This window comes from Macrotis lagotis, chromosome 4, assembly GCF_037893015.1.
Source record: "Macrotis lagotis isolate mMagLag1 chromosome 4, bilby.v1.9.chrom.fasta, whole genome shotgun sequence".
Taxonomy (NCBI): domain Eukaryota; kingdom Metazoa; phylum Chordata; class Mammalia; order Peramelemorphia; family Peramelidae; genus Macrotis; species Macrotis lagotis.
Window position 1 is genome coordinate 45,525,564 of NC_133661.1, and position 25,546 is coordinate 45,551,109.

General features: G+C 37.9%; 1 long non-coding RNA gene across 1 annotated transcript in view; it reads right to left on the minus strand.

Annotated features, from left to right (window-relative positions):
- Positions 1–14,603: 14,603 nt before the first annotated feature.
- Positions 14,604–25,546, minus strand: part of LOC141523087 (uncharacterized) — a 120,366-nt gene continuing 109,423 nt past the window's right edge. The window contains exons 2-3 of the long non-coding RNA XR_012478319.1: positions 15,989–16,045; positions 14,604–14,906 (exon numbers count right to left, since the gene is read on the minus strand). This is a non-coding gene — a long non-coding RNA (uncharacterized LOC141523087). The remainder of the gene's footprint in view (positions 14,907–15,988; positions 16,046–25,546) is intronic.

Here is a 25,546-nt window from a genome sequence, read left to right on the forward strand (position 1 = left end):
ATCTTGTCCTCATTTTAAAAATGATTAACTCTAAGGCCAGAGGGAGGAAATAGTCTTGCCAAGGTCAAACAGCTGATATATAGCAGAGCCAGAACCAGAGTCCAACTCTCTTGACTCCCAGACCAGTGATTCATCTTAAGAAAAAATAATGTTATTAATCTCTTTCACCCATCTCATTACTATCAATCAATAAATATTTATTAAATACCTGCTTTGTGCTAGGCACTGAGGAGACAAAGATAAAAATTACTACTGTCATTACTACTACTACTACTACTACTACTACTACTACTACTACTACTACTACTACTACTACACCACCATCACCACCACCTCTACTATACTACAACTTTCACTGCACAGTCTTTTTTTTCAGATGTATAACAACTCTTCATGAACCCATTTGGGATTTTCCTGGCAAAGATACTGGAGTGGTTTTCCATGCCCATCTCTAGCTCATTTGATAGATGTGGAAACTGAGACAAACAGAGTTAAGTAATTTGTCCAAAGTCACACAACTAATAAGTGTCTGAAACCAGATTTGGACTCAGCACTAGGCCTATCACTGTATCCACTGAGCTGCCTAGTTTCCCCCTGCACTACTACTACTACTACTACTACTACTACTACTACTACTACTACTACTACTCACTACTCCTACTTCTCCTACTACTACTACTACTACTCACTACTACTACTACTACTGCTCACTACTACTGCTACTACTACTACTACTGCTACTGCTGCTGCTGCTGCTGCTTCATTGGTCCCTACACAGTCTGGAGATGGGAAGAAAAGGAAGAGAGGGCCACTTTCCCCCTCAGAGACTGCTAAGGGATTTACTTTGTCCTCTCAAAGTACAAAGCCTTTCCGCAAAGTCCCCCTACTATTACTACTACAATTCAAATTGCTTTATAATTTATGATAATAATTCCCACTTCTAAAATACATTAAGAACTTTCCTCATAACATAGATATGCTAGATAGTTCATGAATGATTATTCTAAAAGGGAAAATAATTTCAAAAAAATGCAAAGACATTAATGTCAGAGTCACAAATACATGATGACCAATATGGTAGTGGAATTCCAAACACAGCATTTACTGTATTCTGGAGAGTGTTAGCCAGGGAACAATGCTGGACAGTTGGTGACTTGCTGCTTCTTAAGAAAATAAAGGATTTGGAGGAGGATAGATTTCTTAGACTAGCTGGTTGAAAGGAGATGCAAATCACTTAATTGTACATAAATGGCAGAAGAACAATGAAGTCAAGGTTTCCAGAGAAAATCATTTCCATGCACATCATACTATGAAGTGTGCTCCCAACTATAGAAAAATAGAGAATTTTTTCCCTCCTTAATATGGGATCCTAAACACCTGGCAGGCTTCCTGACCAGAGAACCTTGCTCCTAATGTTCTTGGACTAAACCTCATATCCCAATCATTAGAGTACTCTGCTCCAGATGTTCATCTGGCTATACTCCTCCCCTCCAGCAGTGACTACATTCAATAAATGAAGCCATTTCCTTTGAAACCATCAATCCCAATTCTTTTTTTGGGCACCAAAGAAAGTAAGTTGCTCTAAATTCCAATTTTCCTATCCAGAACTAGAAATGAATCTGTCTTGAAGGGGATTCACAGACCTGAAAACTGGTAGCCTAAATGTATTGCAGGCTCTGACCTTCCCTTGATCCTTTCTGAGATCAGAAAATAACTTAGTGGATCCTTAGGGAATATAACTCTACCTCAAGAAGACACAGGGATAGGCATGTTTGCCTACCCATCCCCCCCTAAACATGTGGAAAGTCACTCGGCACCTACTTCGACTATTTTCCTGCACAGGTAAACGAACTCATATAAATCTATTCTCCACTGATTTATGATATATTTATGACATATTTACTTGTAGTATTTCCAGGTAGTTCAACAATTCAAGGATTTATTGAGCTCATTCCCTTTCCATCCAACCAATTCTAAAATTCTTTTCTATTGAGGACTTATCCATCTTTCCAGTCACCCAATTTCACAATCTCGGAGCCACCTACTTTTCCACCTCTCCATTGCAAATCAGTTGTGAAGTTTAACCAATTTTTTCCCATAATGTCTCATATTCATCGCCTTCTGTCCATTCGTAACTATCCAAGCTCAAGTCCTAACTGCCCTCTCATCTGATTAATGGAATAATCGCCTAAATGGTCTTCTTGCTTTCCATTTCTTCCCTTTCTTTTGTCAATCACCACACAGCTGTTAAGATAATTTTCCCAAAGTATTGATCTGACCATATCTTTTCCCAGTTCAAGAAACTCCAAGGGCTTGCTATTGCCTAAAACTTTTTGAATTTGGCATCTGAACTTTTTCCATTTCTTTTCACTCCCCTTCACCAACTCTATAGTTTAGCCAAAGTGATCTATTTGCTGTTCCCCAGACTTGACTTTCCTTCTAGATGCTTCATATTGACTGTTCCTTATGTTTAGAACATCCTCCCTCCTCAGCTCCACCTTATTGAATCCCTATCTTCCTTTAAGATTCACCTCGGGTGCCACATCCTAACTGCACCCTTTCTTGAGGTGTTTCCTAACTCCTCTAGTCATTAATGGTTATTCTCTTCTCCAATATGAGTATCTCTTTGCACATTGGTCCATATCACCCAATAAAATGAAAGTTTCTTGAGGATGGAAACCATTTTTGTCTTTGGATATCCAGAACTTGGTGTAGCATCTCAATTAAAGTACAAATACTGGTTAAACTGAATTGAATCTGATACCAACTATACTAGTCTTTCAATATGATCATTTAGTACATTTGCCATGCAAAGCCACCCTTATGATGTATTTCTCCTTAATCACTTTTCTACAGTGTGATAGTTAAGCTGTATACCACTAGACTAGTAGCTCGTTGAGGGCCAGGTCTACCTTTCACCTTTCTTTGTACCCCCAGAACTTTAGTACACAGTAAGCAGGAGCTTGTACATACCTCACCAATGTTTGTTCATCTGATGCTGAGTGAAGTGGGCAGAACCAAGAGAACATTATACACATTAAAAGCAGCATTGTGATATGATTAACTATGATGGATGCAGCTCCTCCCAGGAGTTCAGTGATGAAGGCTAATTCTGAGAAACCTATTATTGAAAATGTCATCCATATCGGGGTGGGGGGACCTATGGTGTCTTAATGCAAAGCAAAGCATACTGTGATCACTTTTTTAAATTTTCATTTGTGTTTTTTCTTTTTTCTCATGATTTTTCCCTTAGTTCTAATTCCTCTTTCACACCATGACTAATGGAAATATTAAATATGATTGTACATGTACAACCTATGTAAGATTGCTCATTGTCATGGGGAAGGAGGAAGGAAGGGAGAATGGTAGAAAAATGTGGAACTCAAAACCTTGCAAATGGATGAAGGTAGAAAACTACCTTTGCATGTAATTGGAAAAAAAAGATTTTAAATATTTGCCCATCAATCAGTAATGCTAGTTACTGGGGATGTAGGGCAAATGAATTCTCCTTAACTGTGTATCACAGAGAAATGAAAATGGGTAATCAACCAGCACTTATGTTTTGTTTAATATTATAACTATTTTTAAAAAATTAAAAATCCTTGGCAACTTCTAATAATTATCCTTTTTTAAGGAAAGAATAAATAATAAGAACTTATGACATTAACTGATGATGATGATGATGATGATGTTTTTGTCCTTCATTCTCAAAGAAGATCATAATATCAGAGAGGTGATGCCAAGACAAGGACATGAATTGAATTTGAGTGAGAGGCTATGCTAAGTCACTGACCTCACTTTCTCCTCCAGAGCCATCTGGATCCAGTGGCCAGATTTGAATCAGGATGACTGGAGATGGCCCTTGCATGCAAGACAATCAAAGTTAAGTGGCTTGCCCAAGGTCACACAGCTAATGAGTCTCAAGAGTTTGAGGCTGGATTCAAACCCCCATCCTCCTGACTCCAAGATCAATGCTCTATCCACTGCATCATCTAGCTGCCCTACAACATTAATTTTACATATATATGTATATATAATATATATACATTATTATATTAATTGACATGATGATTATTATATGTTTATTATTTTATATTTAATATATCATATAATTATATAATATGTGGTAATTGTTATATTTTTATAATTATATAATTAATTAGCTAGACTATTTATATCATTAGAATAGAAACTCCAGATAAGAAAACTCCTTCCAACAATGTACTTTTAGCTCTTCCCTGACTTGTAGGGTTAGAGAACTTGCTTAGGGTCCCCCTGCCAGTGTGGATCAGAAGAAAAACTTGAATCAAAGTCTTCCTGCCTACAAGGCTGCGCTATACCCTACAACCTCTCAAAATAGGAGCACACATAAATGTTTGCGAAATAAAAAAGCTCTAGACACTACAGAATTTGGAACACTGCATTATTTCATCATTCAGGACATCATATTTCTTTTAAAAATCAGAACTGTGTCTTCTCTGAATATTTGAAACCTATCTTAATAGAACAAAATCATTTTAAAATAAGTTGGACATAAGTAGGTGAGAGAATTTTCTGAGCTGAAGAGAATTTGAATGAGAGCAATAGAGGTTAAGAAGCATAAGATGACCATGAGAGTGCTAGACTTCAAACCAAGAAAGATGAGATCGGGGTGGCTAAGTGCTACAGTGGATAAAGCACCGGCCCTGGAGTCAGGGGTACCTGAGTTCAAATCTGACCTCCAACACTTAATAATTACCTAGCCATGTGGCCTTGGGCAAATCACTTTAACTCCATTGCCTTGCCAAAAAAACCTAGAAAAAGAAAAAGATGAGATCAAGAAAGTAGGCATGAGAAGAGAGTATGTGAAAGTTCCAGGAGAGATGGGAAGGTATTCTGCAGTGGAGAATAGAATGGGAAAAATACTCTAAAAGTAATAATTCAACTTTGTGAAGGACCAATGAGGAGACCAGGATGATTAGCTGGGTAAGTTATGTTAGGAAGTAGTGGAAGAAGAGCGAGCAGAAACAAGGTTGACCAAGGAATCAGACTGGGGCTGATTGTTTCTGATTATGGGGGCATTCTCATCATGACACAACTCCATTAGGGAACAGTTACTGTCTCCCTGGTTATATTTCGGTCTCATCCACACTCTGGTTCTGAATAAGTCTCCTTAAATGTCAGAATATTGAGTCCAAGAGTGATAAACAAGGTACTCTGAGCCTATCCTAGAACTCGGATATCCCAAAGATCACAATGAACCAGGGTGGCACAGCATCATCAGCAAAAATGATCATGTATTACCACATAAAAATCTCACCCAAAAATGCAGAAAAGCTTAAATATTAAACATATCCTTTACTGATCACAATACAATAAAAATTGTATTCAATAAAGGGTCATTGAATTAAGGACTACAAATTAATCAGAGATTAAACAACCTTAAAGAATTGGAAGGTTAAAGCACAAAACATGGAAACAATAATTTCATTAAAGATAATGACAATGAGACAACATACCAACATTTTGGGGATGTAGCCAAAGCAGTCCTTGGGAGAAAATGTATGTCTCTAAATACTTTAATCAAGAAAAGAGAAAAAGAACAGCTCAATGAAATTGGCATGAAATAAACATACAAAAAGCTGAAAATCCTACAAATTAAGTCCCCCTCCCATTAAATTCCAAAGAACCTATGTGGAAAACAGTGATGTAAAGGATCCAACTCAAAAATCATTCATTGTTGACTGCATCCCATAGATTCCATAAAGCCAGCAAAGGATGGCCTTTGAATGCACAAAAGAACAAAAAACTATCTTTTAACTGTGAGTAAAAAATGATGAATTAGACGCCTCCCCCTAAGTTTTAGAACAGCTTCTAGAGTGAGGTCTGGTTGTCCATTTGAATCATAAAGCTACTAACAATGACTCAAATGTTGAAAATTTAAAACTATCTTTGTGTAACACATACACACCCACATACACATATATACACAAATTTCATCTCAGAGAGAAAAATCATGTCACCTCTGGTACTGAGAGAAGAGTAAATTTCCCAGAGTGCTATTGTATAGAAGCAAGTCATCTGTCTAAATACTTGACAAAAGTGACCCTCGTGAGTATTATTCCTACTAACAGATACTCAGCAAGTATTTTGTAAGCCTCTAGTATGTGTTAAATATTATGCTAAGCACTGAGGATACAAATAGAAAGGAAATTATTCCTACTGTGACATCTCTCCAAGTATAGAAATTTTTTTTATTTTTATTTCTTATTTATTTAAGGCAATGGGGTTAAGTGACTTGCCCAAGGTCACATAGATAGGCCATTATTAAATGTCTGAAGATGGATTTGAACCTGACTTCAGGACCAGTGCTCTATCCACTGTGCCACCTAGCTTGACCCCAAGTACAGAAACTTTTGAGAGAATCATGGTGATGTGACTGATGCACATATTAGGGTTTATACTCAAGTTTTAGTGTTATTTCTCCACAAGAGAAGAATATCAACCTTAATCACGTTCACCCAGGTTATCTTGAAAACTGTGAATTTTTAGTTTGTTAAACACTTAAATATGGGTACTTTCTCAATTACTACATCTTTATTGACATTGAATCTAGGAGCAGCTAGGTGGCACAGTGGATAGAATACTGGCCCTGGAATCAAGAGGGCCCTGAGTTCAGATCCAACCTCAAACAGGTGAGAACTACTTAACTGCATGACTTTGGCCAAGTCACTTAACCCCCTTGCTTTGCAAAAAAAAAAAAAAGACTTGATATTGAATCTAATATGGAAAATATGTACAATAGTTTGTATCACCGATACTGATGACTAGGTGAGAAATGTTCACATTTTGCTTTTTTTTCATTTAAATATATTGCTTGCCTTATTATGAAATCCTAACACTTTGCAAATTCAGAGGGAAATGTTTGTTTTGTGAAGGTAGAAACCCCAGGCAAGTAATACATAGCAGTCAGTTATTTTTCTTAGGAGCTATTGACTCTTAACTTTATTTTTACCTTATTTTGACTATCTTTCTTACTGAATCCACTTATTTTATTTAAGCTTATTTAATCTGGGAATTCCATCTGAATTGTCCCTGAAGTGACAGGGATCCATTGGGGTCACTTAAACATATCAAATGTACTTTGTAATATAAACTCAAAGGAACTTAGCCCATACTTCTAAATGGATCCTCTGTGACATGGGGACAGACTATATTAAAAAGAATATTTAAAAATGTTTGTCCAGATCTCATTTGGATGACCTGATACATTGAGAGAATTATGGAAAAGTTTTCACAAAAGACAATTATTTTCTCACCAGACTGTGAAGGGCTGATTTCCAATCCACCTCAGGTCTCTTGTCCTTATAAAAGGAGTTCCACATGGTCTGGAAAGCTCAGTAGGGGCCAGGTTTCCTTTAGAAAAGGGCAACTAATTTTCTTTGTCTTCCTTTTTTTGTTTTTGAGTTGAGGAAGGCCATGAGAGAGGCAAGATGGATATTTGATGAATATTAAACAAACAATAATCTTCGTTAAACTTTGTGAAATATTCTTTGTGAAATCTGCATGACTTTGCAATTTGAGGACAATTGTGACTTTCTCCCATTTGTCCTCCATACATATTTGTGCAACATCAGCTATTTTGAGGGAAGCAAGTGAAAGGACAATGCTTATGCTTAACCAGAGACCCCAGAGAACTTTTCTTGGAAGGCCACTTCCAGGAGAATCAGGATAATATCTGAAGGAAATGAACCAGAGAGATTGTGATTCTCTGGTTTTGCTCTTATTTTTTTTTCTTCTTTTGGCATCAGCCAGTGACTCCTTAGCTCACAGTGTCTGGTGAGAGACCAAACCAATCTTGGAATTTTGAAAAGTCAAGAGAATGAGCCACAGGAATTTAGAGGTCATCTAAGCCATATTTCTTTTCCTTTTTTAATAAAATGGCCATTTATTTATTTGTTTGTTTGTTTGTTTGTTTGTTTGTTTATACTAGGGAATAAACATTGTCAGTGTTGATCATAGTCAGCACTCCAATTTATGACCATCAATTGGTCTAGAAAAAGAGAAAGCCATTTGCTAATCTGGAATAAGAGCAAAAGAAATTGAAGGATATCATCCAAAGAAGCAGACTGGGAAACTCCACCTTGTTCACTGTAGACCAAGGATTCTTAACCATCTTTATGAGCTAGACCCCTTTGGAGGTCCAGTGAAACCTGTAGACTTCTCAGAATCTTACTTCTAAGTGCATAAAAGACAGAGAATAAGAAAGAATCCCTGTTGTAAAGGAATAGTGTTTAAGCATTTATTACAAATTCATCATGCTGGGGGTGGATGATATAGCCAGTGGTAGTCTGGACTAGCCAAAAAAGCAAAAGTTCATCCCCACCGTGGCTGAAGGAGTAGGGTAAATTTTTCAGGGACATCTGCTCTCAAATTAAGCCATGAAGAGGCTATGAATTGGACTAAGGGAGGGAATGTCTACATCAAACAACCTCCAAGGTCTCAAGATAGTGAGATATAAGTGCTCTTGTTAGATGGGGAGGCAGGGAGGCAAGAATCAAAGACAGAATCGAGGATATCTAGCTAAGAAAACTGAGGTTGTGGTGGCCCCTTAACAGAATGAGGAAGTAGGGAAAGGTAGAGGAAAAGACAAGTTGAGTTTCAGGTGATTGTCAATTGATCCTGTATAAGCTACATTGTAGGGTTCTGATTCAAGTGTACATGATTTTTTTTTTCCATTGGGAGATGGGACACCTGGTAGAGCGGACCTAGAAATATCTCCATTAACCAGAAAGGATCTGAAAGTGTCCTCTCTCCTCTTGAGTGAAGGATTAAATTTCTTCCAAAAGTGCAACAAAAGCCTCAGGGTGGAAGGGTGGCTTTGGCTTTTTAGCTACTTTTGCTTCCTCTAAAGCTGGAACATATTGAAAATTCACATAGTGGTTGTGGGTTGGTCCTCCTCCAGGTTTTCTAATTGCTGCTCCTTAAGTTACAGGTACAATTTGCCCAGTTTCTGCCAGTCTTGCCCCTCCTAAATTGGCTAACTTCATCAACTTCTTTTCACTTACTACTGGCTCACCTAATACTATACAGGTGACTTTTCTGGTAGGGAAGTCGATGTTGTTCTCCTGTCCCTGAGTACCATATTCAATTCTCAACTTTCCAAGTTCTTCCAGTAAGTACAGAGCATGGACCTGGTCCAGATAGAGTCCTGGCTACATAGTCCAGACCCTGGGGCCACAAGATTTCACCCCCTGGAAGGTATTATCTTTCCAGAAGGCAATTGGAAGAGAACAAGCTGATGCTTCCACCTCTCCCTCAGATAGGACTTCCTTGATGCTCTGGAACTCTGCATCTTTCAAGTCCTGAAGCACCCCAAAGATCTGAACTTTCTGGGTCATGGGGCCAAGATATTTTCTTGATCTTATACTTTGGGCTGTTTAAGATGAGTAGATCTAAGCTAGCTGACTTTTTAGGTCATGTTTCAAAACTCTGAGGAACAAGGAACAGTTCTTGGCAGTGATCCTCAAGAATCCAATGTTCCAAAAGCTGAGATTCATGCCCATCTGGCCGTCATGCCACATCTGGACCTGAGTTTGGTGGGACCAATGCTGTGGAGGAACTAAGCCATGTTTTAAATCTACTACTTCAGAGACCAAAGTGGCATAGGAGAAGGTAGGACCCAGAGGTACTGGGAGGAAGGGGGTGGAAATGTTTGAATGTCTATTCTAGCTATATCTTTTTGTAAAAGCTAATTGGTGCTAAATGATTAAATAGCACCAGTTCTAGTCACATGTCCCTAGTAGTGGGGGGTGCAGGAACTCAGTTAGTGGGGGATTAAAGCAATGGCAATAGAAGAGAGAGAGACCCCTCTGGAACCCTGAGGGATAATATAGCAGCCAGGCTGAGAGAGGAAGCCAGAACATATGGAATATATATATATATATATATATATATATATATATATATATATATATATATATAAACATACACAGTCTAAAGTTTAGAAATACAAATATACACAAAATATTTTAGCACAAGGTATTTGGATAGGAAGACAACTAGTGGTTGGAGGGTGGAGTGGAGTCAGAAAAGACTTTATATAGAATATGATGCTTTAGTTTCATCTCAAATTAATCAAGAAACTCTAGGAGATGGAGGCAAGGAGGAAGTACAATACAGGCATTTGGCAAAAGGAACTGACTGGAATTGGTTGAACTGAGTGGGTCCTTTGCTCCTAAACTCCATGTCTGGGATACTCTTAGCTGTGGTTTGAATCTCTCCAAACCCTACCCATCTTTCAAAGTCTGGTCTAATTCTCTGAATCATCCTGGACCACATCAATTCAAATGAATATTCCACTCCCTGACTATCTTATAACCAATATCATGGAATTCTTCTCTGGTCAGACCATGGGCAAAATATTATATCCCATTCCAAGCTCTGCAATTTAGGAACGATTTTTGATAAATTGTAGAGGATTTAGAGGATGGTGAAGGGCCTTAGATGCAGATTAAAGGAACTGGGGATATTTAGACTGAAGAATTGAATACTCATAATAGCTAGTTTTTATATATCACTTTCAGTTTGCAGTCTTGCAAATATCTCCTTTTATCTTCACAACAACCCTGGGAGGGAGATGTTATTGTTATATTTATTTTACAGAAGATGAAATTTTAGCAGATAGAGATTGTGACTTGCCCAGGGTCACACAGCTAGTAAATATCCTAGCTTAAATTTGAGCTCCGGTCTTCCTAACTCAAGGTCCTGTGAGGTAATCTCTTTACCACCTAGATGTCTGAGGGAAAACTCAAAGGGGACATGATAAATGTCTTCAAGCATAGGAATGACTAACATACATAAATAGGGATCAAAATTGTTCTGTTCAGCCCCTAAAAGAGCAGAACCAGAATAATGTGAATATGATATGACAAGGCAAATTTAATCTTGGTATCATGAAAAAAAGAACCATTAGGGATAATAGTAGTTATTTATAAGTGAAATGGTCTATTTCAAGAGATATTTGGTTCTACCTAGTTGGAAGCCTTCAACCAAAAGTTGAAGGATCACTTATTAAGGATATGAAAGTAAGGATTCTTCTTCATCTATGAAATCATTGGACTTGGTGACCACAGAGGTCTCTTTCAATGCTAAAATTTTCTGTTATTCACAAAATTAAACATTTAACTACTTTTCATTTCAGTGTTAATCTTGTCTTACTTACAACTGTATGTGTCTGGTCATTTCAATTGAGTCCCACTCATTATGAACCCATTTAAGGTTTTCTTGACATCTTTCTTAAACATCCTTTATCTATCACATATAGTGCTAGGTGTGAACATACAAAGACAAAAAATTCTCCATTCCCAAGGAATTTACATATGAGGAGAGAGAGGAAGAAACACCACTGACACTGAGAAGTAAACAGAAGAAACAAAAAATAATGACAAAGACCAGAAAATAATTCTTGGAGTTAGGAAGCCCTGGGTTCAGATTCCACTTTGGAGGCATCCTGGCTTTGTATCCTTGGGAAAGTCCCAACCTCTTGTTACTCTCAAATTTTAAATTGCAGAGCGGGTGTCACACTGAACTAGTAGAGAAAGTTCTTCCCAGGACCTGCCTTAATCTTTGAAATCCTAGGTTCAGTCCCATAAGCAAGCAGAAAAAAACCTGAGAATGGGGAAAAAAGCTAACAAAGAAAACAAGGATTCTAAGAAGTAGAAGTACTAGGTGCTTAGTAGATGCTCAATAAATAAATTTCTTATTTCAAATAGTTGTTGGTTGGTTGATCTGATACTTTCCAAATTTAATGAAACTTATGGGAAGGCTGAGGCATACTCTCTTAGTTTGCTTTCTACCATCTTTCCCAGAAGCAAGGTTGGCACTATCACATCATTTGAATCATGATTCAGGGGATTTTTTTTTAAGTAACAAGTAGAAACATGGGTATTACTTTAGGTTTGGTCAATAATCCAGATCTGAGATGATAACGCTATGAATCATCCTGGACGCCTCTTCTTTTACCTTTTATCTATCTAAAAATATAACTCATTGAACTTATAATGTGTACTCCCACCTTCTTAGCTATGCCCCTTCCTTTACCTTGTCTTCTTGTCACATCATTTATCTACCTTTAATCAACATTTTTAGATATAATTTAATTAAATTATTAAAAGCATAACAAAGAAAGGTACATTAAATGCATGTAACACAAAATAGACATTCTCATCCATCCATCCCAAGTCCAATATCCTCTATACTCCAAGACAGGGAAAATCTTAGCCCAATTGGTGTCCATCCCTTCTCAACCACAGCCTCCCCAGACTAAGTTTGGAATACAGGACCATAGGAACTATGCTTCTGGTCATACTTGCTAGAGCAGTAAGAAGACCCGTTTTGTTCTAGTTAAGCTCTATCTGCTTGGTGGGCTTCCTTGCCCACTAGCTTCTTGAATTAGCTTTCCACTCATGTTGAAGAAAATTTGAGTTACTCACTTTTCCACGGCTCAAACACCCGACTCTCCTTGAAGTCCCATCCTCAGCCAGAAAAAGCCAATGTTTAAAATTTCTTTATTCTGATGTTATCTGCAATTCAGCAACTGGGAAACTAACAGGTCTATGGCACAGCAGCCACCACTTTCCCCCGTCCATCCCCTTTCTGAAGTCAGCTTCATTTATCTACCAGCCAAATGAATCCCCACCTATTGGTATGCATCTCAGGAACCAATCAGTCAATGAATATTTATTCCACATCTACTATGTGCTAAGTCAACACATATGAAGGGGATAATCTTGACAGGAGTCTAGATTACATCTAAAAAAGAATGATCCTTGTAAATCATATCCTTCATTTGGCAGATCAATTGCTAAAGATCACAATTTTTTTAACCTCCTGGCCTCCATCCAAGCAGGGTACCTTGACCTTCAGGATAAACTTTAGTTTGTTTTAGTCAGTTCATATTCACCAAATGGAGGGGTTCAGAAAGACCAAGGAAATTAGAGCTAATCTTAGTCCTAGAACATTGTAACGGCAAGAAAACCAGATCCCTGGTGTTTCTGGCAACCTTCTGATGCAGTACAGATCCATTCAGTATTTTATATGGGCCTCCTGTGAGCCAAATGATTCATACTTTAGAGGAACAGTTTAGAGGCAACAGTGTTTATACTGAAGGGTCAGCTGTCAGTTTTGCTAGAAACACTGGTTTCCAGTCAGAGCAAGAACAAGAACACTTGATAATGGATGCATTAATCTATGCATTGGACATCCAACAACTCACTTCCTTTTCCTCCTCTAAATTCCTTTATGAAATTTCTGGAAAACTCTTACTTGACTTTGAATGGATTGTTGAAAATTACTTTTAAAAAATCATTCTTCTTATTTAGGTGATTAGTAGGGAATGCACTGGGAATTGTTTTCCAATAGTGATGATGGACTGGCATTAATCTGTCCACACTCCTTTGCCTGTTCCCCCCCTCCCCTGCAAATAGAAGCTGTCATTCATAAGTTGTCCTATCAGAATGAGGAGTATTAGAAAGTTGTAGTTTGAGTCAGAGCATCATAGTACAATAGATAAAAAAAGCTGAAAGGGATCTCAGAGGGGAGGGAGAAGGGAGTAGCAGGGGAATGATCATTTCTATAGACCTACAATGGGCTGAGTATTTTTTCAAATATCTCATCTGATCCTCACAACAATCTTGGAAATTTAGTTCTATTGTGATCCCCATTTTACAGATGAGGAAACTGAGGCAGAGGTTAAGTGACCTCACCAGTAGTGTCACACAACTGGTAAATATCTGAGGCAGATGTGAATTCAGGTCTTCCCAAGCACTCTATTTGTACCACCATTCACCTCCAATCAGAAGTCACCTAATCTGATCACCTCACATTACAAATAAGTAAATTAAGTGACTTACCCAGGGTCACAGAAGTAGGGTCAGAGGTAGAATGGGTCTAAATTTAAGGTTGGTAAGATCATGCACAGTTCAGTGAGTTATTCAGATCCTACTTTCCTAATATTGAGCCAATATGACCCTGTGGAAGAGCATAAGATTGTGTCTAAAGAATCCTTTATTCTAGTCCCAGCTATGCCACAAACCATGTGTATGATCTTGAAAACACTTTTTAATCTTTAAGAACCACAGTTCTTAAAGTCTAAATCTGGTGATCCAACTTTCATCTTCTTTTCTCCTGCCAGCAAAGCCTAGTATTTGATTGCCAGCCATCCCTCCTGGTTTCCAGGTGCCACCAGCTCTTTCCTAAACTTGGGTCCCCTCGGCACCAAGTTACAACTTCAGGAGACCCAGAAGTCTTTCCCTCCCTACTTTCTTGTACTCCTATCGCTTACAAATACTTGTCATAGTGTCTGGCCTATAATAGGCACATAATACATGATTGTCAAATAATTGAATTTGAGAAGTTTTTTCAATGTAGAGTTATTGGAAACATGAAGAGGATTTCTAAAAAAATTAAGGAAACGGAAAGGAGAACTGACATTTACAATTAATTCTTGGTTCCTTTTTCCTCATATTAGCTGGCATGTTTTGCACTATATCTATTAAATCTCACCATCAACATCGACGAATCCATCACCAGCTTGGTTTTGGTTGTCTTTCTATAGCCTAGGAAGTTGGTTGGGTAAGGTTCTCCCTCTTCCATTTTTCTGGAATCCATTGGACCAACCTATCTAGATTCCATCAACAGAGGGCAACTCTTAGCCCCAGCAAATAACCTCTTTTTTGTTTTCTTCCCCTTACCTGCCCCTCATTCCAAGTAAACCTTTGTCCATTCTCTGATCATGGATGTATACAAAGGTTATATCTCCATCTCCAACTCCATGGGCAAAAAGTAGACTCTTCCCTTAGCCTCCTGGTTGGTTTGAAGTTATTCTATGTCTGTGCTGCCCTTTTCAGTTCAAGAATTACTCCCAACTGAAAAAATAGGAGCACAAAATATAAATATTAGTTTTGCCTGCTCCTCATCTTGCTTTATAACCAAACCCAAAGTCATAGCTCCAGGAGTTAGAAAGACTTGAGTTCAAATCCAGCTTCAGACACTTACTAGCTATGTGTCCCTGGTCAAGTGTCTTTTTTAAAAAGTTTATTTATTTAAGACAATGGGGTTAAGTGACTTGCTCAAGGTCACACACCTAGGTCATTATTAAATGTCTGAGGCTGGATTATGACTTTAGGTCCTTCTGATTCTAGGACTGGTGTTCTATCCACTGCACCACCTCGCTACCCCCTGGGCAAGTGTCTTAACACAGATTTACTTCAGTTTCCTCATCTGCAGAATGAACAGGAGAAGGAAATGACACTCTAGCATCTTTGCCAAGAAAACACCAAAAGAGGGCATGAGGAGTCAGACATCCCTGAAACAACTAAACAATGACAACAACTGAATACCTGTCAGACATGACTCTGGTGGAAGTTTGGAAATAGCAGGAATTTTTATTTGAAGACCTGGAATGTAAGTCACCTACTGCTCAGTAGATCCTCAGCAAAATTGTTTCATTTCTTTGATTATTAATTTCCTCATCCATTAAACGGACAGTTGTCCTCCTCTCCTGACAGTGTCATTATGAACATCAAGTAAATAAATGTCTGACAAGTATTTAATAGATCTTTTAGCACTCTGTATATATCATCTGCAATTATTATTTTTATTATAGGGTCTTCCACAAAACTACCTCTCTATCCCTTACCATAGGGAGATAGAGTAATATACTGGAAAGACCACTGTCTCTAGAGCCAGAGAACCTGACTCTGTGGACAGCTATCTAACTGATCTTGGAAAATTCACTTATATTTCCTGGGCCTCAGTTTCCTCATCTGTAACAGTGAGGAAGCTGAACTTCCTCAAAAGTCCCTACTAGCTCTACATCTATGATCTTAACCACCTATGCTAACTTTATCATTTGCTGTTCAGTTGTGTCCAACTCTTTGTGACCTTCTCCAGAGTATTCTCATTTTATAGGTAAGGAAATTGAGGAAAACAGAGATAAGTGACTTACCCAGAGTCACGTAGTTAGTGTCTGAGGCCACTGAGCCACCTAGCTCCTCTTTGTTCTCTGAAATAAAAAAAAAGACAATTGTAGATAAAACATAGATAAGAATCATAAACTTCATTATACTACAAAGCATAAGATGAAATCTCCAGGAACCTGACAGTCAACATTTCTACCTCCTGCATGTCCTGGTATTTTTTTTTAGGTCTTTTGGCAAGGCAATGGGGTTAAGTGGCTTACCCAAGGCCACACAGCTAAGTAATTATTAAGTGTCTGAGGCCAGATTTGAACTCAGGTACTCCTGACTCCAGGGCCGGTGCTCTATCCACTGCGCCACCTGGCTGCCCCGCTGGTAGTTTATAACTGCTAGGACCAGAACAAACAATGCATTTATTTAACCCCCTCCACAATGAGTAGCTCCAGTCTTACTAATAGATAATGTGATATTTTGGCAATGAGTGGGGCCTTAGATATTATTGTGCTTTTCTGTGGAGAGTTCATGTATTACCTTTATATTTCATTCTAATCTATAGGATAAAGTTTTCTAAAACCAAGTAAAATATTGAACTGTGGGTCAGATTTCCTTTGGAGGAAAAACTGACTCACAGAGGCCCTGTAATTAGGCAATATCAGATCTCATTAAATAAACCAGCAAGCTATAAGAAAAGTGAATCACCAAGTTGGGATTGTTTCCTTTTTTATTACAAGAAATTTAGAAGAGCTATAGGAAATTCAGTAAGTCATTTCAGATCCAGTTGATCCAAGATGGAGTCCTGTTAGTAAAAGGAAAAGTAAAGAGGGCAAATTTATGGAATATACAAAAATGGTCCATGGAGACTCTTCATCCTCCTTTCTTCATATCCTTCTCCATTTCAGGATCTCCCTAGTGCTCCCTCACTGCTTTTTGTGGCTGCTTCATCTCCCCCTCTGAAATAAATTCTTGGATCACACTCTCTGTTATGGTTGTTTAGTTGCTTCAATCATACCCAACTCTCTGTGACCCCATTTGGAGATTTTTTGGCAAAGATACTGGAACCATTTTTTTCTCCAGATCATGCCCTCTACTCCTGGAATATTTCTTTTCTTCCCCAATCCTTCCAACTCTATGCTCACTCACTCAGATCCCTACCAGGTGGCTGGTTAGTTAATTCTACAGCCAAGGGTATAATGCATTTACCCCTCCCTGGTAATATTTACATTATAATATAGTTCTCCAAAATCTTAACCAAAATGGTCGAATAATTGGTGGGAGCAATTGAGGCCAGTAGTTACCCTTGGGGCCAGGGTTAACCCTTTCACTCATATTACATTAGGTAACTGCCTAAGACTAGTCTTGTTGAGAAACATAGTTTTTTTATCATATATACTTCTCTATTCCACATGGCCACTTTGTTTAAGATTTCAATGACCATAATACTGAAATCAAATAAAAGCCAATACATGGGAAACCAATTAATATCCAATAATGTGACTTTTTAATCAATTAGATTAAGTTGAATCATCTATCTACAAGGCACAGTAGTTGCCTCAAGGAATACAAAAGAGCAAATTACAAGATTTTGTCTTCATGGAATGTGCTATGCCCACAATTTCCTTGCTATTTGGGAAGCTATTGCATAAACACATGAAAAGGTAGCTCATCTTTATATGGTACCTTACAATTTACACAGCATTCTCTTCACAAACACTGGATAAATAGCAGAAATACTAGTATCTCCATTTTGCAAATAATAGAACCAAGGCCTAAAGAGCTCAGTTTTCCCAGAGTCACATGGCCAATTGATGTCAAAGTCAGAATCCAAACCTAGATGTTCTGACTCCCTGTTCCGTGGTTTGTGTGTTCTTCCATTGTTCCATCTTAATAAATACGGAACTTCAGCTAAATTCAATAAATAATTCAAATAATAAATACAGAACTCCATTTAAATTCAATTACAAAAACACTTAGCAAAAATCTCCTGTGAGCAGAATAATGTTCTAGATGCAAAAAATCAGAGGAAATACTATTCCAGTCTTCATGAAGCTTATAATCTAACGGTATCTGAATCACAGAATCCCAGAACTAGAAGGAAGTGGAAAATCACTAGTCTAACAGTTCCTGAAAAGGAATCTCCCTCTATAATATCATTAACAAGGCTTCTCCAGTCTTTATTAGAAGACTTCTGGGGGGAAGAAAACCCACTATATACATCCATATATATGAGATATATATATATATATATATATATAATATATATATATTATATATATATATATAACTCTGAAAGTTTTATCTTTCCTTTCTTCTCTTTTTTCTTTTCTTTTTTCAGCAATTTTCTTCTCTCAAGGATTCAACTATTAGTTCCATCCAAATAAATTATTAAATCAGGATTATAGAAGAGACTCCAGAAGCCATTTAGTCTTTGCCCTCATTTTTATTGAAAAATAGAACTTAAGGAAGGTTGTGCTAATAGGTCACACAAGTTATATCAGAGATAGAATTTGAACCCAGATCTTCTGATTCAAGGTCCAGTAAACTTTCTGTTGTGCCAGGTTGTCTCCTTCCTCCAAATCACTATCTCCAATCCAGATTCAGTCTTTTTATCTTGAACCTTCTGTAATGTAAACTCACTTGGATGGTCCATCAGCACCTTGAACTCCACCTATGCAAAGCTGAGTTCATCTACTTTCTCCCAGACTTTCTTTACCTGATAACTACATTATTTCTATCCTCACTATTTCCAGCCCCGCCCTCAGTCTCATGTTCAAAGCCTTGAGATTACCTTTGACTCTTTCCTCTGTTTCACCTCTCACATGCAATGCCATACTAGGTTCTGTTGACTCCACTTCTGCAACATCTCTTATCTATGTTTGAAATATCCTGGTGCCAAAATACCCTTCTAAGTTTACTGCACATTCCTTTCCTCCACATGCCCTCCATTCCAGGTGAAGTAAAAGGAGGGGATTCTAAGATGGATAGAAGAATGAACACAGGAGTGATTTATCCTTAAGATAAATAGTGAAATAAATAGTGCAAATATCATTATTTTTAATTTCCAGGTGAGAAAACTGAGGAAAAAAGAAATTAAGTCCATTACCTGTGTCACAATCATAAGATTTAAAGCTGGAAGGAACCTTAAAATCCCCTTTATTTCATATGTGATGACCCTGAGATTCAAAGAAATAAAGAGATTTGTCCAAGGTCAGGTCTTCTGATTTCGGTGTACTACTGTATACTGACAGGACTCCCTCCTCATCCTCCTTTCCCACTGCCTCATCTGATCATTATGAACAAAATGCTAGATTAATAAGGAGAGGGAGGATGTGATTATAAAAAACCTAAAATACCAGTTAGAACAGTTTAAACTTGATTTTAAAAAACAGAAGAAAGAAAAAAAATTTTAAGACCCTAACGAGGGACAGGACAGTATAGTGGATAAGGTGTTGCACTTGGAGTTATGAAGACCCGAGTTCACACCTATTAGTAAGAGAAATCACTTACCCTCTCCCAGTCTCAGTTTACTCATCTGGAAAGTTAATGCTATCCTTCCTACCTATCCCGCAGGGCTATGGTGAGGAGCAAATTTCAAAATGAATATGGTGTTCTATAAACTTTAGAGCAGTTAGGTGGGATCTGAACTCAGGAAGATTCATCTTCCGGAGTTCAAATTCAGCCTCTGACAAGACGGGCAAGGTGCTTAGCTTCTGTTTGTTTAATCCACTGGAAAAGGAAAAGAAAAACACTCTAGTATCTTATCCAAGAAAACCCCAAAAGGGGTCAGGGAGAGTCAAAAAAGAACCGAACAATTCAACACAGAATTTTAGAACTATTTCTGCTGGGTTTTGTATCATTATGCAAATGACACTGATGGGATTGATGTGGTGGAAAGGACCATCAAGAAAAGCCTTCTAGAAACTCTGGCTTCATATATATGTTATGATAGCAAAGGGTTTCAGGAATAAGCCTTTGTGAATATGTGTCTTTTTAAAACTAGTTAGTCTTGCCAGGTTAAAGACTATTTTCCAGTCTAGGATATTAAAAGATTCATTAATGATATATGAAGCATATGGGATGAATCGCCTCAGTATCTGACAGTGAGTTATTTATGAACTCCAGCCAACCTTCCTAGTCATGATTGAACTGGCAAAATGTCTCCAACTCTATTAGCCTCATTTTCTGTAATCAGTGAAGGTCTAAAGCAATCTGGAAAGGCAGCATCTAAAGAAGGCTATGGACTAAAGATAACTCTGCTAGCAATGGACAAGGGTAGGAAAATCAGCCCCAAGATTTCTGTCCCCAAGACAAAGAAGCAGCTGATGGGAAAGAGGCTAAGAAAGATATCAAGGGTTTCCTCCTTCCTAACTGGGGATTTTGTTGTTTCTGTCAAAACAGTCTCAGAAATTTGAGATTGTTCCAGATTCTTTGGCAGAAACATTTTATCCCTTTCTCATTGGTGCCAGTCTGATTAGAATTATCATTGATTTATTGACTGTCCTTGAAAATCAATAGATTTAGGGGGAAAGAGATGGGGAGAGGGAGATAGAAAGACAGACATAGACTGAGAAACAGAGAAAGAGAGAGAGAGAGAGAGAGAGAGAGAGAGAAAGAAATACAGAGATAGAGACAGAAAAGGGTGGGGCAAGAAAGGAAAAAGAAGCAAAGGGAGACAAGGACAAAGACAGAAAGAGAAGATAAGAAGAGGAAGACATAGAGAGATGGAGGGAGGAAGGGAAAGAGGGAGGAAGAAGAAAGAGAGGGGGAGGGAGGGAAGGGGAGAGGAGAATAGAGACAAACACACAAAGAAACACACCCAGGGAGACATAGAGAGAATTGATTTTATCAGCAAGGACCCTCTCTTCATTTATGCAGACTGCAACCCATCTATAATTTTGCTAAGTTAGCATGAGGACTGTAGACATTAACTGACTTGTTCAAGATCACATATGTCTTAAGTGACAGGAAGATTTGAACCTAGATTTTCCTTACTTCAAGCTTAGAACTCTATCACTATACCACTATGCCTCTAAAAATATATTTGGATGTGCATTCTGTTGATGTTTAGTTGTTTCAGTCATGTCCAATTCTTTTTGACCCCACTTGGGGTTTTCTAGGTAAATATACTGAAGTAATTTGTTATTTCCTTTTCCAGATGAGAAAACTGAGGCAAACAGGGTGAAGTGACTTGCCCAGGATAATACAACTAGTAAGTGGCTGAAGCTGTGTTACCTTGGGCAAGTCACTTAACCCCATTGCCTTACAAGAACAACAAAGTTTTTTAAATATATAAGAAAAATAAAATTTTGACTGAGGTAAGCAGGGATACGCTTAAACTGTGACAAACACATTGAGTACAAACACAAGTTAGTCAAGTACCTATTAAGCACTTACTGTATGCTAGACAAGGAGTGCTGGGGTTACAAAGAAAGAAAAAAATGCATCCACTTACTTCAAGGAATTTCTACTGTAGTAGGAGGAAGCAATATGCAAATAATAATAATAATAATAATTATAAATGGGATAGCCAAGACACATGAAGTATAGGTAAATGTTTATCTCCTAAGGAAGCTGGCAGCTCATCCCTTTCTAGATGTTTAGAATGTCGATTAGAATGTCAAACAGAACTGCTTGCTGCTCCCCACTTTTATCTAGACAAAATAGTTTTTAAAGGGAAAGTCAGACAAAGTGAGCTAGTGATAAGACCAAGGAAGCAACTTTCTATTGTTAAAAAGGTTGGACCTCCTTTGTTCTAGATTTGTCTTTTAAGAAGAAAATATCTTCCCTCCAGCACTCAGATCTTGAGTAAAGACTGGAATGTAAACTGAACAATGCTTCCTCCAATACTCCAATACTTTGGACATTTGAGGAGCCAGCTATAGAGGTTCTATAGAGGAGAAAGATAATATATGTAACTTGAGGTATAGGAGTAGTAGGCAAAGATTTATGATGCAAAAAGTTTCTAAGGGTATCTCTCTTTTCTCATTGATTACAGGTAAAGGTTTGCTCTGCTCTCCTATAATTTTTTTTTTTGTGTGACCGACAAAGGAGCCCTTTTCTTCACACAAACTCTCCCTTAGAAGAAGCCTTAGCCCTTGTTTAAGGGTTGGGACTTGGCAGGGTGTTAAAATAGGGGAGAGGGGAACCCAATATCCATTAACTATTCAGTATGGAGTTGGTAAGTATGTGTGATCTCATGCCAAGAAGGTCCACCTGGACTAAGGAATCAAATTCCACTCTATTTAAAAGAATGCTGTTGTCTCTTTGGAGTTAAGAATTCTATCCTCAGTTCATAGAAGTAATATATTTTATATATTTGTCTGTTTCTATTGAGCTTTCATTTTACATTACCTTGTCGATCCTTTTATTTCTCTCTTCTTCTCTCTTAAGCAAAATTGTCTTTATTTCTTCAGTGGGTTTCCTATTGATGACTATTCCAGTGTCCACTGTGTGAAGCCATGAAGCATCCCGGAAGGATGTGGGGATTAGTTGTACCTCAAAATATTTCCTAGGAGGAGATTGTCTCCATACATGAATTTTTGCAAGATAATTGGATTTACCATATGTAGAAGAATTTTGTTTGTTTTTCTTGACCTCACAAAGCAAAACTTGGAACAATGGATAGAAGTTACAATGAGACATATTTTGGCCAATCCATAGCAGGAAAAACACTCTAACAAATTTAGTTATCCCAAAGTGGAATGGGCTGCTTTCATAATGAATAAATTCCCTGTCTTCAAATGGAGGCCATCTGTCAGGAATAATGTCAAGGAGGTTTATGTTTTAGGGATGTCCTGTGCTGGGTGATCAATTTTCAACTTTGACAATTTATGATTGGCTAAGTCTGTGAAAGAAAACAATCATATTACTGAATGAGGACACTCCCCTTATGTGTTATAATCAGTTAAAATGCAATAACACAATAGCAATAATCCTGCTCTGAGTTTTTGGTGTTGCTTAAGAGGGATAAGAGGATGAAAGATCAATTCTACTTTCTGTGCCTCTACAAGACTCTTACTGATTCTTTGGTTATTTTTGGAATGGTTGGAAATGTAAAAAAAAGTGTCAGTTCACTTAATTGGTGATTTTACCTGGAGGAAAAAAATATCTACAGATACTTCCTACAGAATGTTCGTTTTTACCGATAAATCTATAGATTTTTTTTTATGTACATTTTTTTTTCTACTGAAAGCTCCTTGGTGAAGAAAGTATGGTATAGTGGAAAGTATACTGATTCTGGCATCCGAGGACATAGGTTCAAACCTCACCTCTGTTAATTACCGCTTGGAATTTCTTTCCAAACATTCCCACAGGAAATGGGAAGAGATGTCACATAAACCTAGGATCATATATTTTAGAGTTGAAAGGGTCCCCAGAGGTCATCCAGTCCCAACCCCTCATTTCACAGATGAGGAAAGTGAAGCTCAGGGAAGTTAATTGATTCAGCCAATCACACAAGTAGTAGATTTAAGATTTCAATCTAGGACCATTGACTATTCTTTCCACTGTACCATGATGTCTCTGGAAGGAGGAAAACTATAAGAATAATTATGATTTCAGGGGCAGCTAGGTAGCGCAATAGATAGAGCACCGACCCTGGAGTCAGGAGTACCTGAATTCAAACCTGGCCTCAGACACTTAATGATTACCTAGCTGTGTGGCCTTGGGCAAGCTACTTAACCCCATTGCCTTGCAAAAAAAACCTAAAAAAAAATAATTATGATTTCAGTATAGATGTTGAAGTTAATAAGGATAATGATGAAAGCTACAGAAGAAGAGAAAACGTGTCATGTATTAAAATGGACTATTAAAAGAGAAATAAATTCTGAAATGGGGTAGGTAATAGCAGTAATGCTTTAACTAAGGGTGTAGGGAACTCTAGGAATTTCAAGTGAGATTTGGATCTCTTTTAGGGTGAGAAATTAGAGTGAAAAGGTTAAAAAAAATTGGCATAAAAGACCATTCATTTATAATAAAAAGGAATTTCCACAAGACACAACAGAAGAGAAGAGGGGCTATGGGGACAAGATGGGGATGATATGTATTTAATAGGTAGGAAATCTGGGATGGAGGCAACAGAAGAAGGAGCTTACCACAAGGCCTTGAGTATCTCAGAATTAGAAGTTCTCAGAGTCTGAAGGGTCTTCAGAAGCATCTATGTTAACTGATATCTGAAAAAGGATCATTTTTACAATATCCCAAATGAGGAGTCATGCAGCCTTCCTTTGAAAAATCTGTAATAAGGGAAAATCCACCCCCTCAAATCTAATCCCTCTTCTGCCTAAGAGTTCTTTAGATATAATAGTGCAGCTACTGTCTTCTGTCCCATCGCTTCATATGACCTGATTGCTCCATCATCTCATCATCCCAGACCACCTTCCTCTGACCATGGTCCAGGTAGCCAAAGTAACAGCCTTCCTAAAATCTGGCACCAAGAACTGAAGACAATACTCCAGTTGTGGTCTAGCTAGAGTAATCACTCAGTAAATGTTTGGTGATTGATTAGAATTCAAATACACTGCCTTCTGGTCCTGAAGTCTGACTACAACAAATGAAATACTCAAATTTCTCTAGATTGCAGGTTTGGGAGAAAGAGAATACTTTGGTATAAACATGACTGACGTCCTCATTTATTTTCTTGGTTTACCCTGTTTAGGCTCTTTGATGGAAGAAATGCCTGGTGATGCTCATTTGACTCCTCACGCCAATGGTCTCTCAGCTTTCATGTCTTGGGCTGATGACCATTGGATAAAACCAGACTAAAGGACAGGTCACCATGCATGCCACATCTATTTCCCCAAGCTTCTGTTTCAATTTAATATCATGAGCTGACTTACTTGCACACTTTTTGTAGAGATTTGAATTTCAGTTTCTAAGTCCAAAACATTTTGTTTCAATCCTTTGAAGAATGATTGAGATACTCCCCTCCTCTTTGGGGTTGGGGGGGGGGGTCTCCTGTGTTATTGATTGGGAGCAGTCCAAAGTATAAAGATTCTATCTACCTAAATGCCATTTCCCTTGCTTCAGTAATTGTTCACACAGGCACAGGGGCACTATCTGACCTTATTCTGAAATGGGTCATGGTATTCACTTGAAAAGTGATCCTGGTGTCATGATCAAATAGCCCAACCTTTGCTTATGGACTGGTAAAGCACATCATTAATCAGAACTTGCAAAACTGTCAGACTACCCATAGAAGTCAGAGGAAAGCTCATTAAATGACAATAACTTCTCAGAATAAGAGAATAACAGAATTTTCAAGCTGGAAGGAACTGAGAGATCATTGACTCCCTCAGTTTAGTGAGGTCCTTGGGAGGGGAAATGACACCCAATTATATAAGAATTTGGTGGCAGAATTGGGACCATGGGAGGCAGATGATAGTCTGACCACTATTTGACTGTTGAAGAAATTAAGGTAGACAGAAATTAAATGACTTGTCTAGGATCCCACAGTTGCTATGTCACAGATAGATTTAAAAGCGGGTCTTCCTTACTTCTAGCAGTCTATTCAGTGCACCACTTAACTGCCTCAAATATCCCATTTGATCCTCACAACAATTCTTGGAGGTAGACAATATTATTATTCCCTA